The 12,990-nt window shown below is 49.9% G+C and overlaps 1 pseudogene; it reads right to left on the reverse strand.

Annotated features, from left to right (window-relative positions):
* Positions 1 to 861: 861 nt before the first annotated feature.
* Positions 862 to 11,858, reverse strand: LOC119279926 (annotated as a pseudogene).
* Positions 11,859 to 12,990: the final 1,132 nt, after the last annotated feature.

The following is a 12,990-nucleotide window of genomic DNA, read 5'->3' on the forward strand; positions in this document are numbered from 1 at the left end:
TCCAAATTTAAGTGGATCTGGAGGGCCCACATCCGTCCTAAGATTAAGGTCTTCTTATGGCAGGCCTCCCGTGGGCACTTGCCGGCTACTGACCAGATTCGCAAGTGCAATGGTCCAGGTTCTGATCGTTGTGCCCCGTGTGGCCAATGAGAGGACACAACTCATATGTTCTTCAATTGTGTCTTGGCTAAACTCTTCCGGTGTTGTATCAGATCGTGGCTACATGTCTCTTGAAGGCCGGCTTCCTTCTCACACCTTCGTCTCTTGGCCTCTAACCTGGTTGGGGCCCAAGGAAGAATGTTTTGGGTAGGATTTGCAGCGGTGTGCTGATCCCTCTGGACGACTAGGAACAAGTTTACCATTGAACATGTTTTTCCTGCAAACCTGCTGATTGCTTATTTAAAACTTGTATATTCCTGCAGCAGTGGAGATTATTGATTAACGAGGAGGATCGGGATGCTTTTGATGATATGGCTCCCAAGATTCGGGCTACAGCTACCTCCCTCTCTCAAGCTCAGACCGATAGTTAGGAGTTGTTGGCCCTGCTATCGTTGTTCTTGAGTCTCCGGCATGCGTGCCGTGTACTGGCCTGGGAGCCATGTACGTTAAACTTCAGTTTGGTTCGTAGTGGCGCTGATACTTTGTGGATGGTTTGGTGGTTGTTGCTCTGGCCTTTTCTCTAAAAAAAGAGAGTGTTCTTAACACTTATATTATGAGACGGAGGGAGTGCGTATCTAGGTACTGTAAAACATAAAACCAGAAAAAGATATGGAGTAATAGGGATGTGATCACAATAAAGTTCATGTGAAACACCGGCCTGGGTGTAAGGCCGGCGCAGCCAAGGAAGGAGCAAAGCTTGGCCTAGGCGGCTATGGTGCGGCCACCGTCGACGCACACGACCTGCCCCGTGATGTAGGACGCTGCCAGCATGCAAAGGAACACGACGAGCGACGCGATCTCCTCGGGCTCGCCCATGCGGCCCAATGGGATGCGCGCGCTCTCCGCCCCCCCATCTTCTGCGCTGTCTCCGGGTCAAGCTGTATGCCGCTGCTATTGGCGAGCTCCGTCCGGGTGCCCCCCGGCAACACGCAGTTGACGCGGATGCCGTCGCCCGCCCACTCCACAGCGAGGCTCCGGGTGAGCTGGTTCACGGCCGCCTTGCTCGCCGAGTACACCGACATGTGTGAGTTGGCCATGAGCCCGCAGGTGGAGGAGATGTTCACCATGGGTGTGTTTGGTTACCTGGATGGCTCTAGCCTGCATCGCATGGGGGATCCTGAGTGAGCCTGGCCTGGGTGAGCTGATGCAAGTATGAGCTGAGATGTGTGTTTGGTGGATTGTACGAATATGGTGCATGAGACATGCTGTATAAGACAGATGTTGATTGATAGGCTGCATCAGTACTTGTTTTCTTAGTCAATTAGAGACACGGCAACCCATCTGAACTGAAACCCAAACTGAAAACAAGTACTTGTAAGGCAAATCTGAACATAAATCAAACTCAAAAAGTTTGTTGACAAAGAAAACAAGTGCTTCCAACAGTTTGGACTGAACTGAAATCAAACTCTCTCCAACAGTTTGGAGATTTCCTTGGAGTATTGACAAGTACTATTTGATTTCAGTTTCGAGACAAAGAAAACAAATCTGAACTGAAATCAAACTCCCTACAGCAGTTTGGATACTTGTTTTCTTTATCTACCAGATTTTAGTTTGGAGTAAAACAAATCTAAACTCTAATCTGAACCAAACTGTAAGAGGTAGTGCAGGCAGCGACACTAGTCAGGAGAGACCACTCTGGTAGATGGGGTTTCGGGGAGTAGATGGCCGTGGTGGAGGTGGGATTCCGGGAGGACATGCTAGCGCCGGAGATTCGACTCCAGTAACTGGATTGGCGGCGGTGGCGCGGTTCAAGGGGAGAGATGTGGAAGAAACGCGGCGCCGGTTGCGTATCGCGACGCGCAGGTGCTCCCCTCTCCCTCCCCCCTTATTCCTCTCGGGCGGTAGCAGGCGGCGTGGCGAGCTCCGGCGAGCTCGTCGGCAGGCGGCGGTGCGCGCAAGGATGGCGGAGTTCAGCGACAGTGGATGAGCGTCGGCGATGTCGTCATCCGGCGAGGGCGTGGAGGCGCGCCGACGGTATCATACTCCGGCGAGGGTGTGGAGTAGCGCCGGCGGCGTCATTCTCCGGCGAGGGCGGCGAAGTCGTCGGTAGACGATGGGGTGCGATTGCGAGTTGGACGGGAAACGACGAAGCGGAGTGGGTTGCATCGCGGGTGCAGGGAAAAGGTAGGAGCGAGCCTGCACGAAAGAAACGCTCCGATCCTGCGTTTCCCTCGGCCTGGCTGGGAGGCCTCTTTTTGCATAGGCCAGGCTGAGGAAGTCATGCAGCCGACCAAACATGGGCTATTTTGCATCTCGGGTGCGAGCCAGGTGCGAGCCACCCAACCAAACACGCCCCATGCTGCCACCGCCCGCCGCACGGACGAGGAGCGGGTGCGCGAGCTGGGCGAAGTGGAAGCAGGACTCTAGGTTGGTGGCCATGAGGCGGGCGTAGTCCTCGGGCGTGCGCTCCGTGGCCTACGTTGCACATACTTGGATACGTATCGGATACACGATACGGAGATACATCCGATACGCCAATTTTCTGAAAACATGGATACAGGAATACGTTTATATATAGATATTACATATATCAATTATTAAAAATATTGAAAACAAAATAGAGCTTCTAGGTCAAAGCATGTCTCAATAGGATTATTCCCTTTGTTTTGATGCACTTGGTCCACTTTCATTAATTGGCAGTGGAATTTTTATGGGTTTGTTGATCCAATCAGTGCACCGACTCTCTCTTGCTCACCTTTCAATTGAACAAGAACATTGACAGTCATGTTTTGGCATGAACTCACTCCCATATTGGATATCTTCAAAAGGTGTGCCTTTACTATTGAGGGGATTTCATGTCGAACGAGGGGTTTCAGGTATCCAAAAAGTATCGCAAAAGTATCCCAAAAGTATCAAACATTATTTTCTTTTTTTAAAATCAAAAAATCGAGGGATACTTACAGAATAAGTATCGAATCGTATCGGGGCAGTATCCGAGTATCGGGGCAGTATCCAACTGGATACGCGCGCTTTCTGAAGTATCCGTGCAACGTAGTCCGTGGCCGCCCCGTAGAAGGACTGGCCGGCGTTGTTGACGAGGATGTCCAGCTTGCCCCCCATCTCGGCGCGGGCCGTGGCCACGAGCCGCTTCCTGTCGCCGCGCACGGAGACGTCGCATGCGGAGCCCGGGACGCGGCCGCGCCGTCGGCCGGCGTCCGCGTCGGCCTGCCAACCGCGCAGGCGCTCCTGCAGGTCGGCGTCGCTCCGGGAGCAGGTGTGCACCCGTACGCCAAACCCCGCGAACTCCTCCACGATCGCGCGCCTGAGCTCCGGGCGCAGGTATGCAAGTGAGTGAGTGTGTGTGATCAGTAACAAAACACAGTAGCTAGCCTGCATGAAAGAAAGATGCATGCAGGGGCAGGGCGTACCCGATTCCTTTGGTTCTGCCGGTGACGAGGGCCCTCTTGCCGGCGAGGCTCCTCTCGGCTTGCTGCTGCTGCCATGTCCGATCCACCGATGTGTCTACTTTCTATCTCTGAGATTAGCTAGTCTCTATTTTTAATGAAGCAGTTGATGAATAGTCTTCATAGTTTATTTTCGTCCCATCTTTCGCTGTTTTTGTTTCGTATGTCCTCTCACCTCAGTCGAACCTACGACAAAAAACCAGCAAAAAAACATCGATTCGCACGCACATACGAGCGAGAACCACAGTAGTCTAGCACGCACGACCCGCACAGCAGATCATTCGCCGCCGCCCTCCGTCCCTTCGCACCAGATCCATGCCTTCGCTGCCGCCACCGCCGATCCATCCCTTCGCCGCCGCCGACCCATCCCTTCCGCGAGCCCTAGCCGCCGCATGTCTCCCGTTTAACCCCTCGTTTATCTTTTCGCCCGATCTGGATGCAGCATGATCGCGGGAGGAGATGAGGGAGACGAGGATGCGCGTCACCTCAAAACGTGTCCGCCGCCGCCCTCCCTACACACCAACGCCGGCCTCACCTTGGAGTCACGCAGCCTCTCCTTCATCATCCCGATGCGGTGTTGCTCGCACCTCAACTTGACATCGCCCCTGCCTTGTTGGCCTCCTCCTTCCCATAGTCTGTGGCCGCGACAGTTGCCTAGCGTGCTGCAGCGGCGGCGAGCTCGTTCTCCTGCGCCCATGTCCACCCAGGACGTTTGCTACTTCTCCTCCACGTGTTGCTGCTGCCGTGCCCGGCGGCGGAGGATCCGAATCCCACCCGCTGGCCTGGAACAACAGATCCCATAGGGTAGCCGGATCTGAGTCTCCCCACGCGACCTTCTCGATCTGCGGCTGCGGCATGTGCAGAACTCCCCGATGATGGCAAGGTCGTCGCTAACTCATTTTCTATGGATCGGATTCATGAAGGACCAACTAATAAGTTTTTAGCATGCACTGATTTTTTATGAGGCGGCCAAAATCCCTCTCATGTGTGAACCATACACACAGAACGACCTAATACATACCTTTTGTTTATCACCTGATGGGTGTACGAATATGTATATCAAGACTACATGATCATCTATAACATGTCATGTTGTGTATGAAGTTTAACGTAATCATACACTCACTCAATCTATGCTGTTTGCTGCCTGTGTATACATGGTAGAGTGGCTGCTTTACTTTTGTGTGTTCAGAAACTCATTCAGTGACTTCAGGGTGCAGGTACAAATGATGGTGCTGAGTGTGGATGGGAACGACGGGATGCTTATGTGCGTGCTACCTGCCATTGCAAAGACTTCTTATTTTTCTAATAGCTCAATGTATTGTAATGATTCTGATGGTGAATTAGTGATATACGCGAAACATTACCATGTTTCTCTATTGTAATTTGATGATCATTATTTCATTGCAGGTACACACTTGTTGCGGACTGATGTATTGAATTGAACTTTTGATGATTTAAATCCTTGTCCAATTGCAAGTGGCCTGTAAAAAAAAGCAGGGTTGAATGCACATTACCATCACACTGCCATGTAATTTTTGTTCATACACAATCGTGTTGCTACAGTTCTATTTATAGTTTTATTTTGCCATTTTGTATTTGTCTTTGTCCATGGTTAGATCATGTGGTTTTTATGCTTGATCGTTATGAGTCAGTGAGGTGAGAATGAGCGGTAATGGCTTACATAATAATGCCACCAAGTTTATAGTATCACTAAATTATTTTGCTAATTCATTCAACATTACTGTCATTTATGGTAATTCTTTCAACATTAGATACATGGTGAGCCCAAGCTAAATATCGCATGAGTTGTTACTCGAGTGGGATGCTATTTGCTTGATTCACTCAATCAACGATGTCTATGTCCAAGATGAATTGTGAAAAAACAAGCCTGCACAAGGTAGTGCACGCTCACTATATATTCATGAGAGTAATTTATCCTTTCTTGTATGATCCGTATTACTGCAGCCCATTCAATTGTCCTGCGGTCACATATATATCCCTTTTAAAAAACTATATATCCATGAAAACAGTGCCTATTTTCTTGTATGATCCTTATTGCTACATCTTTATTCCTGTTGTAGATGGCCCTGTTTTCCATATCTCATCCTATGGTTTTAAGGACTCTCCTTACTTGGCCTTGTTCTGTTATGGCACTTCTCAAATGCTGGGTTTCCATGTCCAATCATGCAAAGTCCATCTGACGACTTCCTAAGGGAAATCATACCGACTTCGACAGTACCATAGCCATGTGCAAAAATCTACAGGTATATTTTGATTTTGATATGACATAAATTATGATATTATGTCCAACCATTTTAGTCAACTTGATGGCCAAATGTTCGTTCGTCGTGAGAGATAAAAAGCTTTGTAGTTATTAACATGATGATCAAGGAATATCTCATCAATGAGCATGGACACTGCTGTACCAATCCGGACATTAAAAGCGACGTACAAGTCATTGGCTGAAGCTCCCTTGTTGAATCAACGATTGCAAAATTGATTGAGAAGGTACTAAACTACTGCATATTTGTCTTGTTGCTAATCATAGAGTAGGAATGCCACAATCAACTATGTTAGATTGACATCCTCTGTGCGGAAATATGACACTGCAATATCCATAAACCATAACGAAACAAGGTGTAATGTAGGAAGGTCCTTATTTGAAAAGTAAAGGAAGAGCCAGTGATGTAGCAAGAATTGGTATTGTCACTTAGAGATCGTTGTTAATTGTGTCAAGAGACTGGAAGTACTTATGGAGCAGACTTGTATTGTATATGCTTATTGCTCTCTCAATTGGCACCATATTTATCGACATTGGTCAGTCATTGTCATCTGTAGTGGTTAGTGTCAATGCAGTATTACATTTTAATTTACTGGACATTTCTATTCTTGAGTAAATTTATGGTATTTACTAATTGATGCTCAAAGGTCGCATTGTTCTGACAGGTTAGGATTTCTGCAATATTTGTCTTTGTTTCATTTGTTGTCCTTCTGAGTGTTTGTGGAGTGACTGCTCATACTGATGAGATCAAGGTTGGTTTTTCTTCTTCTTTAATACAGAATTGCAACAGTATGGCCACTTCCTTTCTAGTAATTTTATCTAAAGGAGTAATTCATATGTCGTGGAAGTACTTCTAATATTGCTCACTAACTTGGCACCATATTTATCAACATTGGTCAGTCATTGTCATCTGTAGTGTTTAGTGTCAGTGCAGAATTACATTTCAATTTACTGGACATTTCTATTCTCGAGTAAATTTACGATATTTACGATTTGACGCTAAATGTTCGCATTGTTTTGACAGGTTAGGATTTCTGCAATATTTGTGTTTGTTTCATTTGTCATCCTTCCGAGTGTTTGTGGAGTGACTGCTCATACTGATGAGATCAAGGTCGGGTTTTCTTCTTCTTTAAAGCAGAATTGCAACATTATGGCCACTTCCTTTCTAATAATTTTAACTAAAGAATATGTGATTTATACCTAGAATATGTTGGTGAAAACAATAAGCACCAAAAACCATATCAACACACTGTTTCCTCCTATGCAGATATATTTTCATGAGGATTCAAATTGGCATTCCGGGACACTGGTTTTCCTACTAGGCCACTACCTAGCCAATATTCCCTTCGTATTTCTGGTGTCCATTTCGTGGTCGCTAATTTTCTACTTCATACTAGGCCTCAGGAATGAGTTTGGTTCATTATGTACCTATAGTCACCATCTTTATGTGCCTATTGGCGAATGGAGCACTTGTGATGATTCCTGCATACATCTGGTTCGAGACTTACAAGTGCACCCTAACCCTCATTTGCCTATATGTAAGTTTCCATCCTGTTATTCTTTCAAGTGGGCACAAATAATGAAATGAACCACAATTAAATAACCATGGCTACTTCAGGTTATCATGATGCTGCTGGCTGGGTATTTCAAATCCAAGACGCAATACCTTTGCCGGTGTGGAACTATCCGCTGTCCTAGATCTCATTCCATATATATGCCGTCCAGGCCCTATCTTTCTTCGACCGGGTCTGGCATGCTAACGAGCAATGCTGCTGTAGGGTTTGATCGAGAATGAGTATGTTGGTTGTTATGACTGGCATATGCTACAGCCCAGGCAGTTAGGGGCCTAGCCCAGTTATCTTATCGTTATTAGGGGCTTAGCCCAGTTATCGTATTTGGAGATTATATGAACTCATGTAAGGACTCGTTTGAAATTGAGCAGAAGCAATCATATTTGCTCGGCTTCCTAAAGGGAGCCGGGAGACCTAACCCTAGCCGCCGCCTCCTGCGCCCTCTCTCTCTCTCTCTCGCTCGCTCTTGCTCCCTCCCTCCCTCCCTCCCATAACCTGAGAGCTCGTCCTGGTAGGGACCCGGTTCCTATCAACCCGGTATCAGGTGTCTCAAGCTCGATCATGTCCGCGCCACAGCCCACCCCCTCCCTCCTGCTGCCAATTGCCGATGACCACCACGGCCAGCACGTCGTCCATCACCGGGTCGGTCTCCTCCCCCGCCTGGACGCCACCCGCGCCCGCCCCCGCCGTGCTCACTCCGGAGGAGATGACGGCGGCGCTTCAAGACGTGACTCAGGCGGTCTAGGTCATCCGCACCTTCCTCGCAGAGCACTATGGGCTGCAGCGGCCCGCCCCCGTCACCACCATCACCGGGCCGCAGTAGCTCCCGTGGCCGCTGCCACCACCGGCGACCTCCGTTGCATCCATCATGCCGCTGCTACTGCTGCAGCCGCCGCCGCCACCACCGGCGATCTCGGGGCCGGGCCTTTTGTCGACGGCGCCCGGGGGGCCCATCCACCAGGTCCGTTTCCCCTAGCACCGGCGACCTCGCCTTCCTCCATGCCAACCTCCCTTCCACCCCTATAACCTGAGAGCTCGTCCTAGTAGGGACCCGGTTCCTATCATTGGTACATCATTTGCAGTCAGGGCCACGAGGACAATACCCGGCATGCAGGCTGTTCGAGGCTTGTATGGGATATCATCATCGACAGGCACCAAGTGGATGAACCTTGATTTGTTTCTGATGATGATCGGCTACCAGTCATCTTGTATGTTTTGCTTTGTCTAAATGTGAGGATACATGTTAGGCTTGGCAAGCGCTGCTGCTGGCCTAGCATCGCAGTGGTGGAGCTCCAAAGTGAGTTGGCCCTGATCTATTGGAAGAAGTTTTTTTTGTGTGTGTATACATTTGTGATTCCTTCCTAGGTTGACGATTCTGAAAGGTGAAGAGAAATGTTACAGAATTCATCTTCATCCATGGCAAGCGGCCATGCCGGCTTCTGTGACCTCGGTTGGCCTCCTCATGGCTCCTTCACACTCCAGCAGCTCACGTGCTTCTATGTTTGTGTAGTGCAGGTACAGGTGTGCGCGGTTGGGGCGTCATTCACCTGTGGAAGCAACACTTCGGCCAGAACCCAGACTATGTGCACTTCAGGTAATGCAATCCATCATATATGCATATTCACGATTTGTTTGTTGGGTTACACTGGGAGCACGGGATGTTGTTGTGTGCTGGATGAACATGCAGATCCTGCCCACTTTCAAGCCATAGATCCAGTGAAGTCAATTTCAGTATATTCAAGACATAGACAGTAGCTTAGCAATTTCCATGGCTGAATTTTGTTTAAAATTAAGTTATGTGCAAAATCTGTAGGCTACATTATCCATACACAGGTATATACTTACATTTCATTATACAACACGTACATGTATGCCATTTTCTGGAATAATTCCATCTTGTGAATATGAACAACAATTTGAGAATGGCGCGGTGGCTGCTAAGTCCGACGGCTCATGGCTGATTGCAGAGTCCTTTGTGTATTCTCTTTTGATTTGTCATTCACCAAGTAAATGTCATCATTACTTGGACAACCGGTGACCATGGGGGACAAAGGCAAAGGTTGTGTTCCACCGTGTCCAATTCACATAAGTGCAGTTGATTTTTAATTTGATGTACATGCAATTTCTTTTTTCATTTTAATTCTATAAAAACGTGCATGTTGATTTCCAGCACTAAGATAGGAAGGCAGTTGCCGCCCTTGTCCCTTGCCGCTGGCCTGCCACGACGGTGTTAATCACTTGCTCACTTAGAACACGATGAAGTAGATTTTGTGATACGAGTGAGGGTTGAGAATGAGCAAGATGGGTGTTGGGGTTGGTCTGTTCAATTATGATTGTTTGAGTGGAACAATTTTCCTACTTTTGAAAATGTGGCAAATTGTATTTCATTAGAGATTGCTTTGTAGCAAATTGCATTAGTGAGCGGTTCATTTTTTCCCACCAAATTGTACAAATTTTTGGTTAGGATAGAAAGATAAATGTATTGCTGGTTGCTTCAAGAGTTTTTTTTGAATTTGGTTGCTTCAAGAGTTAATAATAGACTTGCATGCCCAACAATGGACATCATACTTTTATTTCATGGTAAGCACGTCATTCTGCCTTCTTGGCTCGGGGGTGTCACGGGCGGCACACCCCTTGATGGCGATGACGGATTGACATGAATACGGGGGAGAGGAGTAGGATGGAGAGCGGTGTGGTTGGCAGGGGCCTCCTTGGCAGTCTGTGTGGAAATATAGTGTGAAAGATAGAGGAAGCTATGGCAATGGTGAGGTGAGCATCATCCGGTTTTAATGGAGAGGACTCCATCGAGAAATGTCCCACTACGGTAGGAAACCCAGCGTGAAGGAGAGGGTGGAGCAGGAAAAGAGAAGTGTGGGCCATGGGGTTTGGTTTTTGTGTTGAGACCGCTTGTTGGAGTTAAGAGGGCGGATAGTGCGGACAACCACATTTCTCCCTCACATATCAGTTGGATTGCCCAAACGATTTTGGGAAGCCTGTGCGGTGTGTGAACACATCCAAACATATGAGAAAGAAATGCGTTTTGACCTTGAAGACGATCTTAATCACCTGTTTGATTCATTTATGCGCATTTTAGCCCGTAGCAACGCACGGGTATTCTACTAGTTAATATAATGATTTGGTTGTTGACCTTGGCTACATATAAATATATACGGTGCGACACACTCCCCACAGGAAACTAATGTCGTAAGGCCTGACATCAGCGACACACTCCCCACGGGAAAATAATGTCGTAAGGCCTGACATCAGCCACATCCCGAGGCGCGGCCGGCGGCAAATGAATGGCGACGCTGATAACTTTTGTAATGAAAAAGTTGAACTCTTTGCAACCATCATCCAAGCCACTGCGATGTGCACATCATGAGTATCAGTATTCTAAGAGCATCTCCTGCCTTTGGCCCTCAGGGGGCGCGTAAAATCGCTGTCTGGGGCGAGCCGGCGCAAAAAATCGGTCTGAGGCGAGTCGATTCCCAGGCGCCGACCCCAGGGCCGCCCCCAGACACTGTTTATGTTAAAAAAAAGAGTATTCAGCAAAGTTCGGTTAAAATTCGGTTAAAATTTGGCAAACTGGGCATATATTAGACATGATCGACATTTTACTTAGCAAATTTATTAAAAAAAATGCCGAAACTAGAACTATGGGCCGAAGAAGTCGCCGAGCGCGGCGAAGTCGCCGTCGTCGCCGCCATCCTCGCTGTCGTCGTCGTCGGCGTTCTCCTCCTTGACGCGGCTGCCCCTGCTGGACCCCTGCCCGGCGTTGCCATGGCGGACCGGTGGCGGTGGCGGCGCGTCGTCGTTGTTGCTGTCGTCGAGGACGACGACACCTCCTTCGTCGCGGCCCCGGCGCCGATGTTCGAAGTGCTCTAGGGGCGCGGCAATGGCGCTCCATCTCCATCTGTAGCTAGTCATCGCGCGCCCATTTCAGGGCCGCCGCCTCGTCGAGCTCCCCGGCGCCGTGCTCCATCTTCACGGCGGGAAGCCCCGGCTCCGTTTTCCCGGCCGCGAGCCCCGGCTCCGTCTTTGGTTTGACGAAGCGCGGAGGAGCTGAGGAGGAGGCGCGCCGGCCACCATCATTTATGACAATGCCGGCGCTGCGAGTGCGCCGGCCGAGCGGCGTCTCCGCTGCAGGCTCGGCCTTGACGCCGAACACCGCCGGTGAGTCGGAGGAGTGGGAAGAAGAACGGGAGGAGGAGTGGGAGGAGGAAGTTAAGGAGGAGCCGAACCTCCTGGGCATCCATTGCCCGGCGCGCCGGCGGTGGCCGGGGCGGCCGCCGCGGTAGGGTATGCCAGCGGCGGGTCGTTGCCGCCCTCGAGGTGCTCCAGCACGTCCTGGAGCATGCGGCCGGGGGCACCCCACCATAGGCGACGCCCCTCACTGTTCTTGATGCCGCCCACCATCGGCGCCGCGTTGGTGGACGCCATCCTCCACTAGTAGAAAAAGGACCTTATGTGAGATACATTAGTCCCGGTTCGATTTTGGCCCGGTACTAATGGTATCATTAGTACCGGTTCGAACGGCTATGCATTAGTGCCGGTTCGTGTTGAACCTTTAGTACCGGTTCGTGTCACGAACCGGTACTACATGGGTGGTGGCAGGCTGGCGTCAGGCCAGGGCCCCATGAGCCCCTTTAGTCCCGGTTTGTGGCACAAACCGGTACTAAAGGGCCAACCTTTAGTACCGGTTCGTGCCACGAACCGGCACTAAAGGGGTCTAACCTATAGTCCCGGTTGGAGACACAAACCGGGACTATAGGACAATTTTCAAACTTGAAAAAATCATAACTAAATCATCCTAATTCAGAAAAATACATATAATATATCAAAATTTGCAGAACAAAAAGATTGATCCGGTGAAACCAGGAGGAGTGAGTGGTGGAGGTCTGGGCCCATAACCAGGAGGCAGAGCTGGCTCGCATGTCCGACATGTTTTGCAACTTCCCCATCGCCGTCGTGGCCACGTCCTACGACATCCCTCCCCGCCCCGTCCCAGCCTGTACCCGCGAACTCACGGCGGACGCCGACGGCGTCTACCACGTTACTGGCCTCATGCCGTACCACCGCAACATGGACGCCAACTGCGTGCACATCTACAACAGGGTCAGAGGCATGCGGTTTATGCAGATCGCCCTGGCGCTGGTCAACCGCGATGGCGACCTCGCCTGCGTTTGGCGGTTCCACCTGGGTGTGCCATCGGCCAAGGAGGAGCGATTTATGTTGAAGCTGGGTGTGGAGCCCTGCGTAGGCCGCGTCGACCGCGCCCGCTTCGGCAGCGCTCTCAGGGCCTGCCGCGCCGTCATGATAACCGATGTCCCCTGGGTGACCTCAGACGGCGCTGAGGATATCGCCCACTTGGTAGACTGCTTATGGAACCCTCTTCAGATCTATCCCAAACATAATCACGGCCGTTACGGGCTCATCCATCTAATCCGGGGTCACCTCCCGTATCTCTATGACCTCAGATTTCTGGCAGAGTGGCGAACTCTGGGTGGGGAGGAGCCTCCATTGTTTGCAGCCGCCAAGGCTGCCACATCACTTGACGGCCTCCTCCGCAGCT

Source organism: Triticum dicoccoides, chromosome 3B, assembly GCF_002162155.2.
Source record: "Triticum dicoccoides isolate Atlit2015 ecotype Zavitan chromosome 3B, WEW_v2.0, whole genome shotgun sequence".
In the NCBI taxonomy this organism is placed as follows: domain Eukaryota; kingdom Viridiplantae; phylum Streptophyta; class Magnoliopsida; order Poales; family Poaceae; genus Triticum; species Triticum dicoccoides.